The following is a 14,680-nucleotide window of genomic DNA, read 5'->3' on the forward strand; positions in this document are numbered from 1 at the left end:
GGCTTCTACATCAACACCACAGCCTCCCCAATGAAACGCAAGTAGTTTACCACAGACCTTTGGGTCCATAGTTATTAGCTAGATGGCTTCTTCTCTATCTTTGATCTTCAATACAAAGTTCTCCTCAATGTTCTTGGAGATCTATTCGATATAATACTCTTTTGCGGTGTGTTTGCCGAGATCCAATGAAATGTGGGTTTATGAACTTGATTATCTATGAATATTATTTGGTTGTTCTCTGAATTTTTATATGCATGATTTGATATATTTGCAAGTCTCTTTGAATTATCAGTTTAGTTTGGCCTACTAGATTGATCTTTATTGCAATGGGAGAAGTGCACAGGTCTGGGTTCAATCTTGCGGTGTCCTTTCCCAGTGACAGTAGGGGCAGCAAGGCATGTATGTATTGTTGCCATAGAGGATAAAAAGACGGGGTTTATGTCATATTGCTTGAGTTTATCCCTCTACATCATGTCATCTGGCTTAATGCGTTACTCTATTCTTATGAACTTAATACTGTAGATGCATGCTGGATAGCGGTCAATGTGTGGAGTAATAGTAGTACATGCAGAATCGTTTCGATCTACTTGACACGGATGTGATGCCTATATTCATGATCATTGCCTTAGATATATTCATAACTATGCACTTTTCTATCAATTGCTCGGCAGTAATTTGTCCACCCATCGTAATACATGCTATCATGAGAGAAGCCACTAGTGAAACCTATGGCCCCGGGTCTATTTCTTATTATATTGCATCTCTTTTATTATCGTATCTCATTTACTATTTTGCAATCTTTACTTTCCTATCTATACAACAAAATACCAAAAATATTTATCTTACTATCTCTATCAGATGTCACTTTTGCATGTGATCGTGAAGGGATTGAGAACCCCTTTATCGCGTTGGTTGCGAGGTTCTTGATTGTTTGTGCGGGTACTAGGTGACTTGTGCGTTGTCTCGTACTAGATTGATACCTTGGTTCTCAAAAACTGATTGAAATACTTACGCTACTTTGCTGCATCACCCTTTGCTCTTCAAGGGAAAACCAACGCATGCTCAAGAGGTAGCAAGAAGGATTTCTGGCGCCGTTGCCGGGGAGATCTATGCGAAGTCAAGACATACCAAGTACCCATCATAAACTCTTCTCCCTCGCATTACATTATTTTCCATTCACCTCTCGTTTTCGTCTCCCCCACTTCTAAAATGATTTTCGACAACCTTTGCCTTTTATTTGCCCCTCTTCTGTTCGTCTCTTTTTGCTTGCTTCTTCTGTGCTTGTGTGTTGGATTGATTGTTTGTCACGATGGCTCGAAATAACACTAAATTATGTGACTTTTCCAATACCAACAACAATGATTTTATTAGCACTCCGATTGCTCCTACTACCGACGCTGAATCTTGTGAAATTAATACCGCTTTGTTAAATCTTGTTATGAAAGATCAATTTTCTGGCCTTCCTAGTGAAGATGCCGCTACCCATCTAAACAACTTTGTTGATTTGTGTGATATGCAAAAGAAGAAAGATGTGGATAATGATATAGTTAAATTGAAGCTATTTTCATTTTCGCTTAGAGATCGTGCTAAAACTTGGTTCTCTTCTTCACCTAAAAATAGTATTGATTCATGGAATAAGTGCAAAGATGCTTTTATCTCTAAGTATTTTCCTCCTGCTAAAGTTATCTCCCTTAGGAATGATATTATGAATTTTAAGCAACTTGATCATGAGCATGTTGCACAAGCTTAGGAGAGGATGAACTTAATGATACGTAATTGCCCTGCTCATGGTTTGAATTTGTGTATGATTATACAAAAAATTTATGCCGGATTGAATTTTGCTTCTAGAAATCTTTTAGATTCGGCCGCGGGAGGCACTTTTATGGAAATCACTTTGGGAGAAAGTACTAAACTCCTAGACAATATTATGGTTAATTATTCTCAATGGCACACTGAAAGATCCACTAGTAAAAAAGTTCATGCAATTGAAGAGATTAATGTTTTGAGTGGAAAGATGGATGAACTTATGAAATTGTTTGCTAATAAAAGTGTTTATTCCGATCCTAATGATATTACTTTGTCCACTTTGATTGAGAGTAATAACGAATCTATGGATGTGAATTTTGTTGGTAGCAACAATTTTGGTAACAACGCGTATAGAGGAAACTTTAATTCTAGGCCGTTTCCTAGTAATTCGTCTAATAATTATGGTAATTCATACAACAACTCTTATTAAAATTTTAATAAGATGCCCTCTGATTTTGAGATTAGTGTTAAAGAATTTATGAGTTCACAAAAGAGTTTCAATGCTTTGGTTGAAGAAAAATTGCTTAAGATTGATGAGTTGGCTAGGAATGTGGATAGAATTTCTCTTGATGTCGATTCTTTGAAACTTAGATCTATTCCACCTAAGCATGACATCAATGAGTCTCTCAAGGCCATGAGAATTTCCATTGATGAGTGCAAAGAAAGAACCGCTAGGATGCATGCTAAAAAAGATTGCTTTGTGAAAGTGTGTTCTTCTAGTTTTCATGATAATGATGATGAAGATATAAAAGTGATTGATGTGTCTCCTATTAAATCTTTGTTTTCCAATATGAATCTTGATAAATATGGGACTGGAGATGAGTCAACTTAAGCTAAAAGGCGTCCGAATGATTCAGAGTTTTTAGATCTTGATGCAAAAATTAATAAAAGTTGGATTGAAGAGGTCAAAACTTTACATAGCAATGAACCCACTATTTTGAATTTCAAGGAATTTAATTATGATAATTGCTCTTTGATAGATTGTATTTCCTTGTTGCAATCCGTTTTAATTCTCCTCGTGCTTATGATCAAAATAAAGCTTTTACTAAACATATCGTTGATGCTTTAATGCAATCCCATGAAGAAAAGCTTGAAGTAGAAGTTTCTATCCCTAGAAAACTCTATGATGAGTGGGAACCTACTATTTTAATTAAGATTAAAGATTATGAATTCTATGCTTTACGTGATTTGGGTGCTAGTGTTTCCACGATAACAAAAACTTTGTGTGATGTGCTAGGTTTCCGTGAATTTGATGATTGTTCTTTAAATTTGCCTCTTGCGGATTCCACCATTAAGAAACCTATGGGAAGAATTAATGATATTCTTTTTGTTGAAAATAGGAAGTATGTGCGTGTAGATTTCATTTTTCTTGATATAGATTGCAATCCTACCTGTCTTATTATTCTTGATAGACCCTTCCTTAGAACGATTGGTGCAATTATTGACATGAAAGAAGGAAATATTAGATTCCAATTTCCATTAAGGAAAGGCATGGAACACTTTCCTAGGAATCAAATTAAATTACCTTATGAATCTATTATGAGAGCCACTTATGGATTGCATAGCAAAGATGACAATACCTAGATCTATTCTTGCTTTTATGCCTAGCTAGAGGCGTTGAATGATAGCGCTTGTTGGGAGGAAACCCAATTTTATTTTTGTTCTTTACTTTTTAGTAATAAATAATTTATCTAGACTCTGTTATGATTGTGTTTTTTATGTTTTAATTAGTGTTTCTGCCAAGTAAAGCCTTTAGGATCGTCTTGGGTGATTGTTGTTTGATCTTGCTGATAAAAACAGAAAGTATGCGCTCATGAAAATAATTTTCATTTGTTTACCAGAGAGCAATAAAGTAACAATTCCAACTGAAGTAGATCATTATACAAATTGTCCTGGTCTTCCTAATTTTTCAGAATTTTTGGAGTTACAAAAGTATTCGAAACATACAGATTGCTACAGACTGTTCTGCTTTTGACACATTCTATTTTTCGCGTGTTGTTTGCTTATTTTGATGAATCTATGGCTAGTATCGGGGGGTATGAACCATAGAGAAGTTGTAATATAGTAGGTTTAACACCAATATAAATAAAGAATGATTTAATTACAGTACCTTAAAGTGGTGGTTTATTTTCTTATACTAACGGAGCTCACGAGATTTTCTGTTGAGTTTTGTGTTGTGAAGTTTTCAAGTTTTTGGGTAAAGATTTGATGGATTTTGGAACAAGGAGTGGCAAGAGCCTAAGATTGGGGATTCCCAAGACACCCCAAGGTAAAATTCAAGGACAACCAAAAGCCTATGCTTGGGGATGCCCCGGAAGGCATCCTGTAACGCCCCAGATATACTTTCCATATTTGTACTCCAACTCTTGCCGTTTCCGGCGTTAAGTTATATTTATTTCTCGGGTTCGGGTCCTTGTCTCCGTGTGTTGTTTTCTTTTCCGTGCATCTCTTATCTTGTCATCACGTGCATTGCATTTGCATACATGTTCATCTCATGCATTCGAGCATTTTCCCCGTTGTCCGTTTTGCATTCCGGCGCTTCGTTCTCCTCCGGTGGCCTTTTCTAGCGTTCTTTCGTGTGTGGGGATTAAACATTTCCGGATTGGACCGAGACTTGCCATGCGGCCTTGGTTTACTACCGGTAGACCGCCTGTCAAGTTTCGTATCATTTGGACTTCGTTTGATACTCCAACGGTTAACCGAGGGATCGAAAAGGCCTCGTGTGTGTTGCAGCCCAACACCCCCCAGATTTGGCCCAAAACCCACCAAACTCTGCTCCATGTCCTAGAGCGTTCGATCACGATCGCGTGGGCGAAAACCGCACCTCATTTGGACTCTCCTAGCTCCCTCTATGCCTATATATACACCCCCCATTTCGGATCTCGTCTTCCTCCCCGTCCTCCTCCTCCTAAAAAAAACAGTTCAAACCCCCCCGCCACCGACGGACATGTCCGGCCTCCCCGTCCGCCGCCACGTGTTGGCCTCCTAGTGGTCGCCGCCCGGACCACTTCCCCGCCGCCGTCGAGGCCCGCCCGGCCCACGCGGGGCCCTCCCGGGCCCGGGTCGCCGCCCTCCCCGCGCCTCCTCCACCCGACGCCGGCTCCGCCGTCCCGTCCGTCTCCGGTGGCCGGATCCGCTCCACCGCCGCCGCGCCGAACCGCGTCGCCGGCGCCGCGCCATCGCCTCCTCGCGCCTCCGCCGCGCCCCGCCGCCTCATCGTCGGGTCGCCGCCGCCCGTCCCCGGCCGCGCCGCCCCTCCTCGCCGCCAAGACCGGCCGGCCCCGGCCCTCTCCTTCCATCTCCGGCCGCCGCGCGCTGTTTCCGGCGAGCCCGAGCTCGGGCTGCTACAGTGCCGCGAGATCCGGATCTAGATCCGGTTGACCTCTCCCCGAAACCCTAATCTCCATATTTTTTTATGCATTCTTTGACTGCTCGTATCTCCGCAATCGTAACTCCGTTTTGGGCATATGATATATCAAAATCTTCGCCTCGACATGTACATCATTTCATTCCATTGCATCATTTGCATTCGAGGTCATCTTGATGCCCAAAATGCTGTTAGAAGGGGGCTTCGTGAGTTAAATTGGAAATCCGTTAGTTCATCATGCACTTTTGTCATTTTTGCCATGTTTAATCCGTGCATGATATGCCTGTGCCCCTTTGGGATGAATTGTTAAGCATTTTGTCTTATTTCCAGAGGTGCCACCCATGCATTTTTAGGATGTGTGTGTTGTCTTGTGCAAGCTTGCGAAGAGAGGTACCTGAGATTGCTGATTTCAGGGACTTGGTGATTTTCACCAAGTCTGGGATATTTTAGTTCATGATGCCATATGTCCAGCTTGTTTCCTAGTGATCCGTGCCTCTTTTGAGGATGATCAGTAAGGGAGTTTTGATGTTTACGTTATGCTCTATCCCTCCATGTCTTTGTTTGCATATGTGGAGTGCTCTAGGTTGACTCAATCGAGCTCAACTTTTGCTTTGTTGTTAATCTGGGCAGATCGTCAACTTGTTTGCGATTTTGCCGATGCTACCGTTAGTGTTCCATGCAGGCTATGTCTTTGTTCCTGCCATGTGTAGCTATCATATTGTGTCTTCTTTCGGGATATATGCTTGCCTTGCCATGACTTGCACCGTAGTGAGTGCATCGAGCTCGTTTACATGCCTTCGTGAGTTATAATTTCAGCATGTCTCAGTTTTCACTAAGTCTGAAAACTGATTGTGTTCGAGCTATGTTCATGAGCTCGGTAGAGTATTTTGTGAAGCCTTTTGGCCCCAGGTCACTTTGGGTGTTTTGTTAAGATTATTGAGTAGCTCCATGCCATGTTCTTACTTGTCATGTTCAGGTTATCTATCATGTTGTTTTGCTGCTCCGAAGAGGGCTTCGTGATCTGAAATTTCAGGCTAGTGTTAATTTCACTAAGTCTGGAATTTGTTTTGCATATTCATTCTTGCCATGCTTGTTTGACCCCCTTAATGGATGAATTTGCCTATAGCTCAGTGCTAGTGTTTTGCTAATCATCTTTTGTACTTCACTGCCATGTATTTTTTTTTCATGTTTGGTGGCTGTAGCATGTTCATTTCGTTGCATTTAGATGCCTACTTGCTGTAAATCGCAGACCGGTGTCCTATCTTAAAACGCTTGCCATTTCCAATCCGTAACTCCGATTCCAATGATCTTTATATCATTTTCAAGCGATTTCGTCCCCTCTATCCAGTGGCACCCTTGGAATTCCATGTTGAGGCCAGGTTCATGCATTTCCTGTCATATCTTACATTTTGCATCCCGCATCGCATCCCGCATAGCATATCATCATTTCATCATATTGCTTGGTCTTGCCCGTGGTTGATTGTATCCTTGTTGCTTGTTTGTCTTGTTGGGTAGAGCCGGGAGACGAGTTCGCTACCGAGGAGCCCGTTGAGTTTGCTTGTGAGGATCCAGTCAGCTTTGACAACTGTGCAGGCAAGATGATCATACCCTCGAAATCACTACTATCTTTGCTATGCTAGTTTGCTCGCTCTTTTGCTTTGCCACTGCTACGATGCCTACCACTTGCTTGTCAGCCTCCCAATTGCATGATTGAACCTCTAACCTACCATTGTCCTAGCAAACCGTTGATTGGCTATGTTACCGCTTTGCTCAGCCCCCTCTTATAGCGTTGCTAGTTGCAGGTGAAGATTGGAGCCGTTCCTATTGGAACATCTTTTATTTGCTTGTTGGGATATCACTATATTGCTATGTTATCTTAATGCATCTATATACTTGGTAAAGGGTGGAAGGCTCGGCCTCTCGCCTAGTGTTTTGTTCCACTCTTGCCGCCCTAGTTTCCGTCATATCGGTGTTATGTTCCCGGATTTTGCGTTCCTTACGCGGTTGGGTTATAATGGGAACCCCTTGATATTTCGCCTTGATTAAAGCTTTTCCAGCAATGCCCAACCTTGGTTTTACCATTTGCCGCCTACCCCTTTTCTTTCCCTTGGGTTCTGCAGACTCAAGGGTCATCTTATTTTAACCCCCCCCCCCCGGGCCAGTGCTCCTCTGAGTGTTGGTCCACCTGTCAGCTACCGGTGGCCACCAGGGGCAACCCTGGGCTGGCCCACCCGTACCTAAGACAATCTGAGTGTGCCCTGAGAAAGAGATATGTGCAGCTCCTATCGGGATTTGTCGGCACATTCGGGCGGTGTTGCTGGTCTTGTTTTAACCTGTCGAAGTGTCTTGAGTTACCGAGATACCGAGTCTGATCGGAACGTCTTGGGAGGAGGTCTTTTCCTTCGTTGACCGTGAGAGCTTGTCATGGGCTAAGTTGGGACTCCCCTGCAGGGATTGAACTTTCGAAAGCCATGCCCGCGGTTATGGGCAGATGGGAATTTGTTAATGTACGGTTGTAGATAACTTGAACCTTAATTAATTAAAATGAATCAACCGAGTGTGTTGCCGTGATGGCCTCTTCTCGGCGGAGTCCAGGAAGTGGACACGGTGTTGGGGTAATGCTTGCGCAGGTTGTTCCTCTAGATTCTCGCTCACGCCTTGCCTCCTCTTCTCGCTCTCTTTTGCGTATAAGTTAGCCACCACATATGCTAGTCGCTTGCTGCAGCTCCACATACTTGCCTTATCCTTCCTATAAGCTTAAATAGTTTTGATCGCGAGGGTGCGAGATTGCTGAGTCCCTGTGGCTCACAGATACTATAATTCCAGATGCAGGTCCAAGTGATTCTGCTCCAGGTGACGAGTACGAGCTCAAGTGGGAGTTCGACGAGGACTCTCAGCGTTATTATGTTTCCTTTCCCGACGATCAGTAGTGGTGCCTAGTTGGGGTTTTCGATTCAGGGCCTTGTCGCATGTTGGGGGTCTTTTCTATTTTGGCGCCGTAGTCGGGCCATGAGTGTTTTGTTGAATGGATGTTCTTTATGTACTTTGATGTGACGTGGCGAGTGTAAGCCAACTATGTATCTCCCCTTTATTATGTATTACATGGGATGTTTGTGATGATTTCCTAACTTGCGACATTGCTTTCAATGCGGTTATGTCTCTAAGTCGTGCCTCGACACGTGGGAGCTATAGCCGCATCGAGGGCGTTACACATCCCCTCTTTCTTCTTCGTCTATCGGTAACTTTACTTGAGGCTATATTTTTATTCATACATGATATGTGTTTTTCTTGGAGCGTCTTGCATGATTGGAGTCTTTGCTTTTTAGTTTACCACAATCATCCTTGCTGTACACACCTTTTGGGAGAGACACGCATGAATCAGAATTTATTAGAATACTCTATGTGCTTCACTTATATCTTTTGAGATATACAATTTTGCTCTAGTGCTTCACTTATATCTTTTTAGAGCACGGTGGTGGTTTTATTTTATAGAAATTATTGATCTCTCATGCTTCACTTATATTATTTTGAGAGTCTTTTAGAACAGCATGGTAATTGGCTTTGGTTATAAAATTAGTCCTAATATCATGGGCATCCAAGATGGGTATAATAAAAACTTTCATATAAAGTGCGTTGAATAGTAGGAGAAGTTTGATACTTGATGATTGTTTTGAGACATGAGGATGGTGATATTAGAGTCTTGCTAGTTGAGTAATTGTGAATTTGAGAAATACTTGTGTTGAGGTTTGCAAGTCCCATAGCATGCACGTATGGTAACCGTTGTGTAACAAATTTCAAGCATGAGGTATTTCTTTGATTGTCTTCCTTATGAGTGGCGGTCGGGGACGAGCGATGGTCTTTTCCTACCAATCTATCCCCCTAGGAGCTCGCGCGTAGTGCTTGGTTTTTGATGACTTGTAGATTTTTTCAATAAGTATGTGAGTTCTTTATGACTAATGTTGAGTCCATGGATTATACGCACTCTCACCCTTCCATCATTGCTAGCCTCTCTAGTACCACGCAACTTTCGCCAGTACCATAAACCGACCATTTACCTTCCTCAACACAGCCACCATGCCTACCTATTATGGCATTTCCATAGCCATTCCGAGATATATTGCCATGCAACTTTCCAAGGTTCCATTTATTATGACACGCATCATCATTGTCATATTGCCTTGCATGATCATGTAGTTGACATCGTATTTCTGGCAAAGCCAACGTTCATAATTTTTTCATACATGTCACTCTTGATTCATTGCACATCCCGGTACACTGCCGGAGGCACGCATATAGAGTCATATTTTTGTTCTAAGTTTCGAGTTGTAAATAAATAGAAGTGTGATGATCATCATTATTAGAGCATTATCCCATGTGAGGAAATAAAAAAACTAAGGAGAAATGACAAAAAAAGAAGGCCCCAAAAAAATGAGAGAAAAAGAGAGAAGGGACAATGCTACTATCCTTTTTCCACACTTGTGCTTCAAAGTAGCACCATGATCTTCATGATAGAGAGTCTCTTATTTTGTCACTTTCATATACTAGTGGGAAATTTTCATTATAGAACTTGGCTTGTATATTCCAACGATGAGCTTCCTCAAATGCCCTAGGTCTTCGTGAGCAAGCAAGTTGGATGCACACCCACTTAGTTTCTTTTGTTGAGCTTTCATACATTTATAGCTCTAGTGCATCGGTTGCATGGCAATCCCTACTCACTCACATTGACATCTATTGATGGGCATCTCCATAGCCCATTGATACGCCTAGTTGATTTGATACCATCTTCCTCCTTTTTGTCTTCTCCACAACCACCACTCTATTCCACCTATAGTGCTATGTCCATGCCTCACGCTCATGTATTGCGTGAAACTTGAAAAAGTTGGAGATTACTAAAGTATGAAACAATTGCTTGGCTTGTCATCGGGGTTGTGCATGATTTGAAAATTTTGTGTGACAAATATGGAGCATAACCAAACTATATGATTTTGTAGGGATGATCTTTCTTTGGCCATGTTATTTTGAGAGGACATAATTACTTTGTTTAGTATGCTTGAAGTATTATTATTTTTATGTCAATATTAAAATTTTGTCTTGAATCATTCCGATCTGAACATTCATGCCATAATAATGAAAATTACATTGATAAATATGTGAGGTAGCATTCCGCATCAAAAATTCTGTTTTTATCATTTACCTACTCGAGGACGAGCAGAAATTAAGCTTGGGGATGCTTGATACGTCTCCAACGTATCTATAATTTTTGATTGTTCCATTCTATTATATTATTTGTTTTGGATGTTTAATGGACTTTAATATGCTCTTTTATATTATTTTTTGCACTAACTTATTAACCGAAGGCCCAGTGACAACTGTTTTTTGCCTATTTCAGTGTTTCTCAGAGAAGGAATACCAAACGGAATCCAAACGGAATGAAACCTTCGCGAAGATATTTCTTGGACTGAAAGCAAACCAGGAGACTTGGAGTGGAAGTCTGGAACTCCGTGAGGCGACCACGAGGCAGGAGGGCACGCCCAAGGGGGTAGGCGCACCCCCACCCTCATGGGCCCCACGGAGCTCCCGACGTACATCTTTCGCCTATATATACCCTTATACCCTAGAAACATCAAGGGCAGCCACAAAACCACTTTTCCACCGCCGCAACCTTTTGTACCCATGAAATCCCCCATCTTGGGGCCTTTTCCGGCGATCTGCCGAAGGGGGAATTGATCACGGAGGGCTTCTACATCAACACCATAGCCTCTCCAATGAAGCATGAGTAGTTTACCACAGACCTTCGAATCCATAGTTATTAGCTAGATGTCTTGTTCTCTCTCTTTCATCTTCAATACAAAGTTCTCCTCGATGTTGTTGGAGATCTATTCGATGTAATACTCTTTTGCGGTGTGTTTGCCGAGATCCGAGGAATTGTGGGTTTATGAACTTGATTATCTATGAATATTATTTGGTTCTTCTTTGAAATCTTATATGCATGATTTGATATCTTTGCAAGTCTCTTTGAATTATTGGTTTAGTTTGGCCTACTAGATTAATCTTTCTTGCAATGGGAGAAGTGCTCAGCTTTGGGTTTAATCTTGCGCTGTCCTTTCCCAGTGATAGTAGGGCAGCAAGGCATGTATTGTATTGTTGCCATCGAGGATAAAAGGATGGGGTTTATGTCATATTGCTTGAGTTTATCCTCCTACATCATGTCATTCGGCTTAATGCGTTACTCTATTCTTATGAACTTAATACTCTATATCCATGCTGGATAGCGGTCGATGTGTGGAGTAATGGTAGTAGATGCATAATCATTTCGATCTACTTGACACAGACATGATGCCTATATTCATGATCATTGCCTTAGATATCTTCATAACTATGCACTTTTCTATCAATTGCTCGACAGTAATTTGTTCACACACCGTGATACGTGCTATCATGAGGGAAGCCACTAGTGAAACCTATGGCCCCCTGGTCTCTTTCTTATTATATTGCATCTCTTTTATTAGCGTATCTCGTTTACTATTTTGCAAAATTTACTTTCCTATCTATACAACAAAATACCAAAAATATTTATCTTACTATCTCTATCAGATCTCACTTTCGCAAGTGACTGTGAAGGTATTGGCAACCCCTTTATCGCGTTGGTTGCGAGGTTCTTGATTGTTTGTGCAGGTACTAGGTGACTTGTGCGTTGTCTACTACTGGATTGATACCTTGGTTCTCAAAAACTGAGGGAAATACTTACGCTACTTTGCTGCATCATCCTTTGCTCTTCACGGGAAAACCAACGCATGCTCAAGAGGTAGCACCATCCACCGTGCAAAAGATCCAGAGCTGCTCGGCGGCATGATCGACGACCCACCCGAAGAGCCGCCGTCACAAGTGCTCATCAAGGGCCTGATGCCCTACAAGGAATGGGGAGAGGACCTCTACGATTCAGTCAAGACACAGGCAGCCTGCGGCTTCATCATTGCCCCCGGCGGCTGTGTCAACCTCGATCCCGATGATGTGGTGGCCAGGAACGAGTGCATCCTTGGCGGAGTTAATGTCGCCGATGAAGTAGAACATTGCCAATGTGATATTTTGAGGATGCAGGTGATGGACGGAACTTTCTATGCGAGCGATCGTACGTTGTCAAGCTCTTCTGGAAGAGGCCCAACAGCCCCAAGAGCCTCCCAGCGCCAGCAGCTCCGTAGGCGGAGGCGGGTCGGGACACTTGGAGTGAACGACCGCACGGTTGATATGCTGATCATGGAGTCCGAGAAGACCATCGCCGAAAGGCCGCCAGCTCAGCCTTTTAGCTTATATTTTACTATAATTGTATGCATATGTAGGTCGTGAGTGTTCTAGGCCTTGCCGCATGTGGCATTTTAAATTATCCTGAATATGTAAGACAATTATTAAGAATTATTAACTGTTGCCATTGTAAATTTGCAACGGCGAGCAGAGCACACGCAGGGATGCCAGAGCGGAGCGCGCTGCGGCCGCCTCAATGGTGAGCAAAAAGGCGTGGACGGACGTGAACAGAGCATGCCGCGGCCGCCTCAACGGCGAGCAACCACGTGGTCAACCTTCTGCCATCAATAAATTTTGACCTTGTTTCTCGTCACATTGCAGATTACAATGCAAGAAGTAATTGCAAATCTGTTCACACATATCAAACTAATATGTGTTCACACTTAGCACTGGGCTATTAAAATTACCCACTCAAAAATTACTTCACAGTTCCTCTCCTCATCACCCACAAAACTAGTCTTTCCTGTCAAGTCATTCCGCCATGACCTGTAGGAGGAGTTTAGGGTGGACATATAACCAGGCAGCAAAGATCAAGGCTGCGGAAGCACTAGAAAGGTCCTGCCGTGAAGCCGCAGCCGCAGCAGAGATGTCCCAACGCGCCGCGGAGCCCTCGAACGAGCTCTCACGGGCACGCAAGGGCTCTCACAAGCGCACTCGTGGCATTGGCCATCGCGACGAGCTGGCGTTCCTGAAGTCCTTCGCCAGCGACGACGACATTTTTGTTGGCGTCACTACCTAGCGGGAACTGGTCGATGGCTTGATGAAGCTGCTCAAGATCAGCGATTCCTTGGTTGTCAAGGAGACCGGCCTCATCGAGCAACTCATGGGTGACAATGCGAAGCTCCTCAAGGCGCCCGCCAAGAAGGAGGAGGAGGCCGCCGGCTAGAATATGCTGCATGAGCAGAGTAGTGTCTCGGGGATGACACTGACAGCGGTCATCGAGGAACTAATGGGTGACTTGAGGAAGCTCCGGATCGAGCGCGAGCAGGAGGTGGAGGAATATGTGGCTGCTTTCAAGCAAAATCGTGAGTTATTGAAGAAGGAGCTGGAGGATGTCGTTGACCAATGATACATCGACGAGAAGAGACAGTAGCGACCCAAATCATTGTCTGCAATTTCCTTCTTCTCTTGCCCTCGTGTCTTCCGGGCATTGCCTCATGGGGCATTTTAAATTATCCGGAATATGTAAGACAATTATTATCTGCGCCATTATAACTTTGTCGTTGTATTATTCATTGCCATTTTATTTGTGGTTGTATTATCCATTGTCCTTTGTGGCAATTTAAGTTAGGGCGGAATACGAGTTGAAAACACGAACAAAGCAACTGCTGCCATGGGATCACAAGCAAACACCCTCCGTCCAGGTGCTTTACTTAACCCATTAATGGAGAAGTTGTGAGTGAGGCGGGCGGCGGCTGGCGCATGGATGTCAAAGAGCTCGCTTCCCGGTGAGCATGGGCGGTCTTGCTGCTCGCATGTGTCCCATCAAGCCTCCGAGGTGGACAGGATGCACGCGTCCCGTCGAGCCTGTGCGGCGGACTGCTCGCACGCATCCCGTCGATCCTGCACAGCGGACTTCTCGCGCTAGTCCCATCTAATCAAACAGCTGCACGCACGCCACCGAGTATGGTTAAATTTTGACACGGTTAACATAATACAACCGTTTGCGATATTAATGTGTCAGTTTTTTCTTTCAAAAAGGACTTCGTTGGCTACTAATGTGTGCGCCTCTTCACAAACTCGACATTTTTTACCACAACATACATGTGCCATGTCATGAAACCATGCCAAGTTTCATGTTTTGTGGGTGATTTTTTGATTTACTGGGATTTAAAAACCGAGATTCTCAATGTTTTAGGACGATGACAAGTTTGTAATTCATTCCCATTCCTTAAATGAGACCTAAACATGCACCCAATGGCACATGTGCGATTTCCCACCCATTTTGCTTCATTGGAGAATGTGCTTGTAGTTCAAATTTGAATTATGGACTAAATTAAATGCATAGAAAACTTAGTAATTAGTAATATATACAATGGCCAAACGAACCCTGAAAAATTTCAAATTTCAACCCGACACTCCTGTTATTCTATGTTGCCTGTAGAAAACAAAGTTCAAGGCGAGAAGAAGTAGCGATTATCATTTCGCCCACAAGAGGGGCATGTTCCCCTACCATAACCACGAGGGTTGCGGCAGGCTCCGGTTTGT

This window comes from Triticum urartu, chromosome 2A (assembly GCF_056163025.1).
Source record: "Triticum urartu cultivar PI428250 chromosome 2A, HENAU_Tu73, whole genome shotgun sequence".
Classification (NCBI taxonomy): domain Eukaryota; kingdom Viridiplantae; phylum Streptophyta; class Magnoliopsida; order Poales; family Poaceae; genus Triticum; species Triticum urartu.